Source organism: Diceros bicornis, chromosome 24 (genome assembly GCF_020826845.1).
Source record: "Diceros bicornis minor isolate mBicDic1 chromosome 24, mDicBic1.mat.cur, whole genome shotgun sequence".
Taxonomy (NCBI): Eukaryota; Metazoa; Chordata; class Mammalia; order Perissodactyla; family Rhinocerotidae; genus Diceros; species Diceros bicornis.
The window spans coordinates 39661685-39673369 of NC_080763.1; positions in this window are offsets into that span (position 1 = coordinate 39661685).

Genomic DNA, 11685 nt, shown 5'->3' on the forward strand with positions numbered 1-11685 from the left:
AATTCCCCCTCCGGGAGGTTTTTACCTCCATGTCCACCCAGCCTTTCCTGGCAGTGTGTCCTGTTGGATCTCAGATCCAGAGTGTTGATTCCAACACAACTCCTCAGTTCAGGCCCGTTTTCTTCACTAGTTCATGCCAGCTCCCTCTCCAGTTTTATCTATTTATTCTTCCTGTTTATCTTCCCTTTTGCCCCCAATTTCCCCCTCCCTCGAAGTCTACCTTTCTAATATGTTTAATGCCTGTTTTTCATATGCATTTCTGCAAAATAGGTGTTTTATTTTGTCTGTGTGTGTTTCATTTGCACAGGGAATAGTAAGTTGTGTGTCTCCTTCCACTGCTTTTTTCACTGGGGAACAATGTTTTTGAGATCCCTCAGTGTTGCCAGGTGAGCGTCTGATCCTTATTTCCAACTGCTGCAAAGTGCTCCCTTGAGCATCACCGCCATGTACCTCTCTCTCTCCTGGGATGGACTCCCAGGGGCCTCCCACCTCTGCCAGCACAGACAGCATAGCGTGGAAAGGGGGACACGGCCTCGACCACTGCCCGACCTCTGACCTCTGACCTCTGACCCCTGTGCACTCAGCCTCTGCTCTTCCTCAGGGCTCACCCTGTCATCCAAGGCTGCCCTGGGCCCGGCCGCGTCTGCCCTGGGGTCTTGGCTGGGGACACTGAATGGCTCCTACCTGCTGGGATCCTCTGCCACGGCCCTGACCGTGTCCCCACTCGCAGGTAACTGACTCTGGGGACACACAGCCCTCCTTGGGCCCCCTCAGCACATGGAAGTGTGACAAGAAAGTTAGTGCCTGGGCCACGGCCAGCAGTCCTTCCTGTGTGTCAGAAGTAGGAGCCTCAGCTGATGAGAAGCAACTGATAACCTGACAATGATGAGAACAGCTGGATTTGATCAAACGCTGTGATGTCCTTGTCTCTCTGCTTAACACTGGACATTCATCAATTCATTTAGTTCTGGTAACAAGCCCAGAGGACGATCACCAGGTCCCTTATTTACGAATGAGGAACCATGGTCATGGGGCTGCTGCCCCCTAGTGGAGCCTGGGAGCAGAAGGAGAAGGGACATGCAGAGGCCCTGGCCTGGGAGGAGGCCTCAGGGCAGGGCAGGGCAGGTTCTGAGCAGCCAGAAGGGCCAGGCCACTCTCCCCATGATGACACCGGGGGGCCCGGCAGGCAGGCCGGCAGACACACAGCACCCACTTCCCGGGGCCTTCTGCGTGTCGGGGCCCCGGGGGGCCAAGCTGCCCGCCAGCCTGGCATCGCCCCTCCTGCCAAACGATGACGTTAAGCACAAGTTCCTGCTTGTAGTCTATTCAAGTATTTTCTCAATTGATAGTGAAAAGTTTAATTTTTTTAGGTATTTGATAAAAATATAAATTTACAAAAAAAATTGTATCTAGAAATAAATAGGTCATTTAAAGAAAATCATATTTTATCCAATTTAGCAAATTTTTGAAGAGCTCAGATTTCTACTTACCAGTTAGTGATATCACAGAAGTCTTTGCTGAGATGGAGGGTGTATATGCTGCTGCAGAACTTTTACTGGAAAAGAACATGATTGAGTTTACAATACAAGGACATGCTTCTCTCAATCCCAGTCATCCAGCGCCTGGTCTTTTCTAATCTTTTTTTGATGCTTTCCTCTACCTCTTATTGAAACATGCTTGTGACTTTTATTTCTCATTTATTTTTTACATTCCACGCTTCACAACAATTACTTTATCTTTAAAAAAAAGCATTTCCTTAAACTTTTGCTACATCAGAATAGCAGTTTTTCATTGATGCTCAGCCAACACAGGTGATATGGGTCATGTTTACCTGAAAATAATTTATCTTTAGTTCTAATCTCTTTTGTCCATCTTGAGATCACCCCATTGGCTAGGAACTCCAATTAGATCTCTAGATAATGTTCAAAAAATATAGCTGAAAATCTAGAATAAGCTATCTTTAAGAAAAGAAAAACATATTTTTTTCCATAACATGTTTTTTTCTTGATAAATACTTCTTTTTTTGCAGGAGAAGTTTCGCCCTAAGCTAACATCTGATGCCAATCTTTCTCCTTTTTTCTTCCTTTTCCCCCCCGCAGAGCCCTAGTACATAGTCGTGTATAGTTGTAAGTTCTTCTGGGTCTTCTGTGTGAACGCTGCCACAGCGTGGCTACTGACAGGCTAGTGGCGTGGTTCCGTGCCCAGGGAGTGGAAATCGGGCCGCCGAAGCAAATCGCGCTGAACTTGAACCACTAGACCATCACGGCTGCCTTGATAAATACTTTTGAAGACATTTATGTTTCCTTAAAATTACTTTGCTTGTCAATCAATAAGCAGTTGTTATACACTATACATGTACAACATATATAAAAAATCATGGTCATTTAATTTATGCTGATTCTCTCCTAATCTTAACTGTTTATAATTCTGCTTGTGGGGCTGAAGGGAAAACTAGACATTCATCCATTTTTCAGGAGAACTCTGTTGTGATCACTTTACCATAGAAACATGCCAGTGGCTTCTTTATAGACAGAAACAATATTAATAGAAAATGGATGTCCACATCCATTTAGCAAATAGGGCGTGTCCATACCCATTTAGAAGTTGAGTGGCGTATGTGACATAGCACTACCTTCCTCATAAAATGACACACGGATTCCGTGATGTTATTATATAGTGTCATGGCAGTAGTCCTCCTAGAATGCCAGGATACCTATTCTTATGGAAACTGGTAGACTACTATATTTTTAATACAACAATCTTCACCGAAGAAAACTTACAAATTATTGATCTATTAAAAACTCAAAATTAATTCTGATTTTATATAATAATGTAAATATCTCACATAAAGATGCGTGACTATAAAATAAAAAGTGAAACGTGAACAGCCGACAGATCACACCTAGCACACTTGTCTAAGTTGCCATATTTCACATGAAAACTTGATTATTAAAAGACGGGCTTTGAATCAATTTGGATTTCTTGATTTCTTTGCCCAGAGTAATAAGCAGAAGGAAAAGGCAATGTTCAGTTTATCCTTAGCGCCCCCCCCCAATCCTATTCCTTCTCCAACTCCCAGCATTTTCAGTAAAACACATGGTCTAGCTTCCTTTCCTTAGTGTGAGCTGACTGAGTATCTCTGATCCCTATTGCCCATTAAGAACTCCCGAAACAATGAACTATAAGAGGCAAAAGGGCTTTAGAAGAATATATCTCACCTAATAGAGTGATTTTCCCAATAATTAATTTTTATGAAAGGAAAAAAAAGGAGACAAAAAGAAGTTGTTCCTTACTTGTTGGTGGGGTGCCAGAAGAGGCGCCCGGAACAGAAATGGAGATGCTGTTGAGCAGAGTTGTTGGTGTCTTAGTGTCTCTACCTAAAACAAACTCTTTTAAGTGCTATAATGTCCTCCGAGTTCTTATTAATCTCCATAAATCTACAAGACAACACAGAGAATATGAATCACTATCCCTAGCTAGCAGCACTCTTTCCCAAATATTCTTATTATATATTTACATATTTCAGTCCTAGTTATTCAGTGATCAACTTCACAATCTAATTGCTGTCATCAAACTGATCATTAGTCAGTGATCAATTTCACAATGTATATTGTAATACCTAGAGAAACCACCAAAAAACAGTTCGACACACACACACACACAAAAAAAAGAGGAGAAAGAGAGAACACCAGGCACTAAGATAAGAATGAAATAGGGCTTATCACTAGGATCCTATACACATTAGAGGATAATATAAGGATATTGTAAACAACTTTATGCCAACAAATTTGAAGCTTAGATGACACGGACAAGTTTTTGGGGAAAAAAGCACAACTTATTAAAATGACAAAAGAAGAAATAGAAAATCTTAATAGTTTTATATCTATTAAAGTAATTGAATCAATTATCAAAATCCTTTCCAAAATGAAAACTTTGGGCCTTGATAGTTTCACTAGTGAATTCTATCAAACACTCACAGAAAAAATAAAACCAATTGCATAGAAACTTTGTCAGAAAATAGAAGTGGCAATATTAGCCACCTCATTTTATGAGGCCAGAATGACTCTAATATCAAATTTAGAAGAGCGGACAAATGACACCAAAGGAAATTATAGGCCAATTCCACCATGAATCTATGACTATAGATAGAAAATTCCTTTCAGAAATTAGCCAAGAATCCAACAATAGAGAAAAGGACAATATATCATCACCAAGTAGAGTCTATCCCCAAAATACAAGATTGGTTTACCATTTGAAAAATCAATATAATTCAGTTTTTTAACTGAATGAAGTAGAAAAACCAAATATCATTACTAGATATGCAGAAAAAGCATTAGACAAAATTTAACAATCATGCATCAAAACTCGCAGCAGAGTAGGAATAGGAGGGAACTTCCACAGTCTGATAAAGGGCATCTACATAAAGCCTGTTGGTAACATCATACCTAATGGTGAAAGATTGAACTGTTTCCCCCTAAGATTAGTAAAAAGATAAGGATGCCCACTTGCATCACTTTTATTGAACTGAAGGTCTTTTATTTTACTGGAGGTCCTGGACCTTGCAATAAGACAAAAGAAAGAAATAAAAGGCATAAATATTGAATAGAAAGAAATAGTCTTGCTATACTTAAAGATGACATAATGGCTCACCCAGAAAATCCTTTAAAATCTAAAAAAAAAACTTCTAGAACAAATGAGTAAACTTAGCAAGTTTGCAAGATGCAAGGTTAATATACAAAGATCAATAGTATTCCGACAATAAAAAACTAGAAAGTGAAATTAAAAATTACAATTCCACTTAACAATAATGCCAAAAGCATAACATACCTAGAAATAAATGTAACAAAAGACTTCCTTGAACTCGACACTTAGCACTTTCAAAATTACTGAGAAAAAAGTAAAGAAGACTAAATAAACGGATGGTAGACAATGTTCATGGATTAGAAGACTCATATTGTTAAGATGGCAATTTTCCAAATTGATCTATGGATCAATCCTAATTAACCCAATTCTAACCAAAATTCCAACAGGCTTTAAATAGAAATGGACAAAGTGATTCTAAACTTTATATCAAAATGCAAAGAACCTAGACTCGCCAAAGCAATTAAAAAGGAGCAAAGTTGGAAAACACCCTACTTGATTTCGAGAATGACTATAAAGTTTATGGCGATCAAGACAGTTTGGAATTGCCAAAAGGATAAACATATAAACCAGTGGAACAGAATAGGGAGTCAAGAAATAGGCATATACAATATAGACAATTGATTTTTTTTTAAAAAGGTACTAACACAATTTAATGGAGAAAGAAAAGTGTTCAACAAATGGTGCTAGAAAAAGTCAATGTTCAGGTAGAAAAAATAAACATTAAATTGAAATGGATCATAGACCTAAATGTAAAACCTAAAACTAAAATTTCTATAAGAAAACATAGGAAAAAGTTTTTGTAGTTTTGGGAAAGACAAAGGATTCTTGGAACAAAAAAGCGTGAACTGTAAGAGAAAAAAAATAAGTTGCACTTCATCAAAATTAAGAACTTCTGCTCTTCAAAAGACCCCACTAAGTAAATGAAAAGATAAGCCACACACACTCCAAGAAATTATTCACAAAATGTATATCTGACAAAGGGGTTGTTTTCTGAGTGTATAAAGAACTCTTATATGTCAATAAGAAGAAGATAACCCACTTTAAAATCTGAAAACAGACTTCATCATATAGGAGATAAGGATGGCCAATAAACAACAAAAAGATACTCAACATCATTAGGCATCAGGGATATGCAATTTGAAACCACAACGAGATATCATTACATACCAACCCTACTGAGCATTATAAAGGACATGGGGTGAGCTGAAGCCCTCCACCACAGCCGATGGGAACATAATGCCGTTCCATTTCTAGGTACTTCCCCAAAAGAAATGAAAACATATGTCCACCCAAAGACTTCTTCACAAATGTTCATAGGAGCTTTATTTGTAATATCCCCAAACTAGAAGTAACCCAAATGTCCATTAAGAGGTGGAGAAACAAAATGTAGTATATCCGTAACATGGAATAATACTCAGAAATAAAAAGGAATGACCTGTCGACATATACAACAGCACAGACGAATCTCAAAATTATGTTGGTGGAAAGAAGCATGAGAAAAAAAGACTACAAGGTATATGATTGAATTTATTTAAATTCTAGTGGCAAACTAATTTATAGTGACAGAAACTAGATTAGTGGCTACTGGGGACTGGATTAGAAGATATAGATTACAAAGGGGACAAGAGAACTGTTGAGGGAAATGGAAATGTTTGGTATTTTGATTGTGGTGATGGTTTCACAGATATGTCCCTGTGTCAAAATTCATCATATTGTACACTTTAAATATATGTAGTTAATTGTATGTCAATTACACTTCAATAAAGTAGTTTTGTTAAAAAGCCTCTCCAACGTACTTTTCCTTCCAGTTCATAAAAGAACAGATTTCAAAAGATCGGGATTCTTTAGTCATTTTGAAGGAAAAAAGCAGTGTGAAACTGAAAGAAATCATTTATTAAGTTTAACAACAAAGCACAGTTAATATTGGTCCGAAGAGAGTGCATGAGTGTGCAGGTGAAAACATACCATTTCCAAAAGAAGTAGTTCTTCTCTTTCTTTCTCTTGATCCAACAAATCTTTTTCATAAAACTTTTTCCAAAACTAACTTTAAAGTTTAAAATGAAACTGTGAAACATTCGTGATGAGTTTCTGCCAATTTTTAAATATTCCCTTCAGCATAAGGTAAAGAGAGTGTACTTACAACATCCATAGACATTTCCATTCTGTCCAACTCTAACACAGTCTAAGAAGAACGTTTTTTAAATTATTCAACCACAATTAAATTAAATCAACCAATCACATCTCAAAAGGACTACTTTTCAGGGGGAGGTTCAAATAGGAGACTTCTGCACTATGTGGAAGGCTAAACCGGAAAACCTCTCAAGTTCTTCCCACTGTATTTTTAATCAACCTTTATATAGTAATACCAGGATCTATTTAAACTTTTAAAAGTTTTTAACCTTAAGAAGATCACGTCTAGAGGAATATTTTAAACCATGAACACACGCAATTTAACTAATATCTAATAACTCCCAGTGCTACTCTTTTCTGAATTTTCAGAAATACATTATAATTTTTTAATTTTTGAAAAATCTTTTAGTTAAATACATATGAAGCATGCTCTCATTTGCCTTAAAATCGTTAGTTCGTTTTCACAGAAACTTTTGATCATTATGACATTCTTAATAGAAAAGACTTTGTTCTGAAAGTATTCCTCAATTTAGTATTTGTCTTCCAGAATACATGAGTCTGAAACAAATTATTTCAGTCAAACACTGGTCCATCCAATCCATGTTCTGTCTCTGACAGAGGACAGTCCTTCTCCACAGGAGTAACTCGGACAGCCAAAATAAAGACAAGTCACGTATTCACACACCCAAAGCTATCCACTGCCAACATAATATTTATGTGAAGCTTTATTTTTATGCTGAAATTTATGAAACTTCTACAATTTATGCCATGAAATATCCTTTTTAAACAAAATTACTTCCCATCTTCGAAAACCGCCCAGAGTAAGCTATTCCATTTTTATCCCAAAGCTTTGTAGAGCTTCCTCACAGCTTCCCATACCAATACCTCAGTTTAATAAACATTATACCATAGAATTTTCATGGGACAGACTAACTTCCTCATGTGACATGTACTCAAGATAGGAGCTGTACTCCAGAAAAATTCACTGTAGATTAATAATCCCATTAATTTAATTATATCATTTCTTTCAGAATATTTATGGGGTTAGCTTGTCTTATCTCTTGAGTTAATAAATTCTTTCAGGAAAGTAACCCTCTCATGTTTATTATTGTAAAAGTTAACTTCATTGCCTAAACTTCTGTAATTAAATGGTAAGGGCAGAAATATCTGGTAGAAACAAATGTATGTATGCGTATACGTATATATGTTTTTAGATTTATTTATTTCTATTTTTATTTTTTTGTGAGGAAGTCAGCCCTGAGCTAACATCTGATGCAAATCCTCCTCTTTTTATGCTGAGGAAGACTGGCCCTGAGCTAAGATCTGTTCCCATTTCCTTTACTTTATATGGGACGCCACCACAGCATGGCCTGACAAGCAGTGCGTCGGTGCACGCCCAGCATCTGAACCTGCAAACCCTGGGTTACCGAAGTGGACCTCGCGTTCCTAAATGCTTGCGCCACTGGGCAGCCCCAAGATTGATTGATTGATTGATTGATTGATTGATTTTTTTGTGAGGAAGATCAGCCCTGAGCTAACATTCATGCTAATCCTCCTCTTTTTGCTGAGGAAGACCGGCTCTGAGCTAACATCTATTGCCAATCCTCCTCCTTTCCCCCCGCCCCCCGAAAGCCCCAGTAGATAGTTGTATGTCATAGCTGCACATCCTTCTAGTTGCTGTATGTGGGATGCGGCCTCAGCACGGCCGGAGAAGCGGTGCGTCGGTGCGCGCCCGGGATCCGAACCCGGGCCGCCATCAGTGGAGCGCACGCACTTAACTGCTAAGCCACGGGGCCGGCCCCCAAGATTTAGATATATGTCCACACTCGGTATTTCTGGTGATTTCGGTTGATGAAAGAAGAATTCACATTCCAGGTAAATAAAATTATACTAATTAACACTAAGTTATCAAGTCACTTTATTAAAAAGCTCTTCATGCAACACCTGGCAATGATCTCTGCAAAAAAAATAGAAAAAATCAAAAGATTCTTTTTTTCTCTCTCCATTGATGCTAAGTTATTTAAGACATTAATAAATTAATTTCCCTCACCACAAATAAATGCTCAAAAATGATGTGTGGCCTGAAGTTCATATTCAGATTCATAAAACTAATCACTTTAATTTGACTTAATCTTATAAAGCTATTAGTTACACGTATACTCAGCAAAAAGTTTTTGAGGACAAAGCATTTTACGGTTTGGCTTCACTAACCCGAATATTTACTGTGTTAGTTTTCCAACATTCCCAACAATCCATATAATAAGATCACATGCTAAAATAAAACAAAACAAAACCCCACAAGATACAATGTTACGTTATTGAAAAAGGAACGCATTCAGGGGTGAGATCTCTATTCCAGTCCTGGCTCTGCCACTTACTCACGTGATCTCAAGCAGACACTTAGTATTTCTAGGGCTAGAGCTTCTGCCAAGTCAAACAGATCACTGAAGGCCCTTCTGGCCCTCCCAGGGCCAAGGGTCTATCAAATGTGACTTTCCCAATCTTACCAGCAAAGTTTTCCTGGACTATAATCACTTATAAAGTCTGGTGAATGACGTATTCATTGTTAGTTGAGCGGTATCTATTGAGTACCTAGAATGTGCCATGGAAGCAGCAAGAAGGGAGCCCTAACCCAGCACGGCCAGGTTGTGGGGGCGGGGGATCAGGAAGGCTTATCAGTGTACTTCTCCTGGACCCGGATGTGGAGGCACACGCTGAGACAGCCATGGGAAGAGGTGGAGAAGGGTGCTTCCCTCCCAGGGCAGAGAGCAGCCTGTGCAAAAGCCAGCAGCCCAGGAGGCAAGGCTGCGATTGATAAACAGAGGTGGCGGCCGTGACCATAGTCTCAGACAGGGATTGGCAAACGTGTACGGGAAAGAGCCAGATAGTAAATATTTTAGGGTTTGGAGGCCGTATGGTTCCTGTCGAAACTACTCCACTCTGCCACTGTAGCAGGAAAGGATCCACGGGCAGTAAACGGTGGGCATGGCTGTGTTCCAATAAAATAGCGTATGCAGACACTGAACACAGAATTTCGTTTAATTTTCTTGTGTTAAAAAATATTATGCTTCTTTTGATTTTTTCACAACCGTTTAAAAATGTAGAAACCATTTTTGGCTTTCTGGCCATACAAAACCAGGTGGCGGGCCAGACTGGCCTGTGGGCCGTGGTTTGTCGACCCCTGGTGTGAGGAGTGTGGAGCCCAAAGGAAAGACAGGGGACCAGGCCTCAGAAGACCGTGAACGCCACGGTAAGGAGCCAGGACTTTCTTCTGACAGCAGCAAGAAGCCAGTGTGGGGGCTCAAGCTGGTTTTCTCCAGCAGCGGTCCCCAGTACCGGTGAAGGTGGGGGACAGAGGGTGGCTAGACTGATGGAGAGTTGGGGTCTTGCTGGATGGTCACAAAGAAAAACAGATGGGAGCTGAAGGTTGTGTTGGTTTCCTTGGCTCCACGACAAAGTACCACAACTTAGTTGCTTACAACAACACAGATTTGTTACCTGACGGTACTGGAGGTCAGAAATCTAAGGTTCTAGCAGGGAATTCTTTTCCTGGCTTTCTCCAGCTTCTAGAGGCCGCCTGCATTTCTGGATCCATGGCCCGTTCTTCGTGTCCCCCCAACCTCTCCTTCCATCGTCACACTCCCTTCTCTGACTCTGACCCTCCTGCCCCCCATTAATAAGGACCCTGTGATTACACTGGACCCATGTGGATAATCCAGGATACTCTCCCATCTCAAGATCCTTAACCTTAATCACATCTGCAAAGTCCCTTTTGCCATGCAAGGTGACACATTCACAGGTCCTGGGGATTAGGACGTGGGCATCTCTGGGGACATCATTCTGTCCACCACAAGTATGCACAAGAGGGTGGCTGAAGTGATGGACCATGAGGTTTAAGCTGGTCACACCACACTGTCTCCATCTGTCTACACTGGCAGTCCATGAGGGCTAAGGACAGGTGGGGAGGAGGCAATCAAGAGGGGGGCTGAAGATGAAGAGTTGTCACAGAGGCCTCAGACCTGACATCAAGCCCCAAGGTATGTCCATGGGTCACATGCGGGTGGAGAGGAATGAAGGAGAAGGTCACTGGAGTTGAGTTGGACAGGAAGCGAGGGGCCAGGGGCACAGAAGACCATCCACAAAGATGCCGAGTGATGCAGAGAAGACCAGGCTGGGCCCAGATGCCCTTCTCCTGTGATGGAGAATGTGATCCATGGGCCTGTGGATGTCAGGGATGAGGCTGGGAGAAGGTGGGGCCATCCAGGGAGGTCGCTACGTGAATGCTAGGGAAGGAGAGGTTTGGAGGCAGCAGTGAGACCAGGAGAATTGGACCGTTTTGTGGTACCCAGGGTCAGAGATGTTGGGGGATAAACAGCCTCCACTGGGGAGGACTTCAGGACAAGCAAGGTGTCTGGGGATGCTGGGTCTCAGCTGCCTGCCTGGTACACAGGAGGAGGAGGGGCTATTGGATGAGAGATGGAGGCCTGAGCCCCAGAGCTGAGATGGGGTGGAAAGGAGAGGCAAATAGGACAGAAGCTGTGAAACCCCCCGAACAAGGAGCATTTCATCATCTGCAGAGCCCGCCAGCTGGCTGTGGACCTGCCTTTGGAGTCTTTGCTCCCTCCTGTCACAAGGGGATGAGAGAGACCCTGGCTAGGGAGGTGGGTGAGTCGACAGAGAGAGAACTGAACAGGAGGTGTGGAGACGTGGACTCCAGCACAGCTTCCAGGGAGCGCAGGGTCAGCCCCATGTCTGGCACTGATCCCCAAAGTCAACCCTCATCTGTTGCTCCTGCCTCTTGTTTATCTCCCAAGCCCACGCCTCGTCTCCATCTCTCTGCCTTATCCTCCCTCCCATGACATCCGAAAGGGCCTCTGTGGTCCCCAGGTTTGGCCCCACCAGGATGTGAGT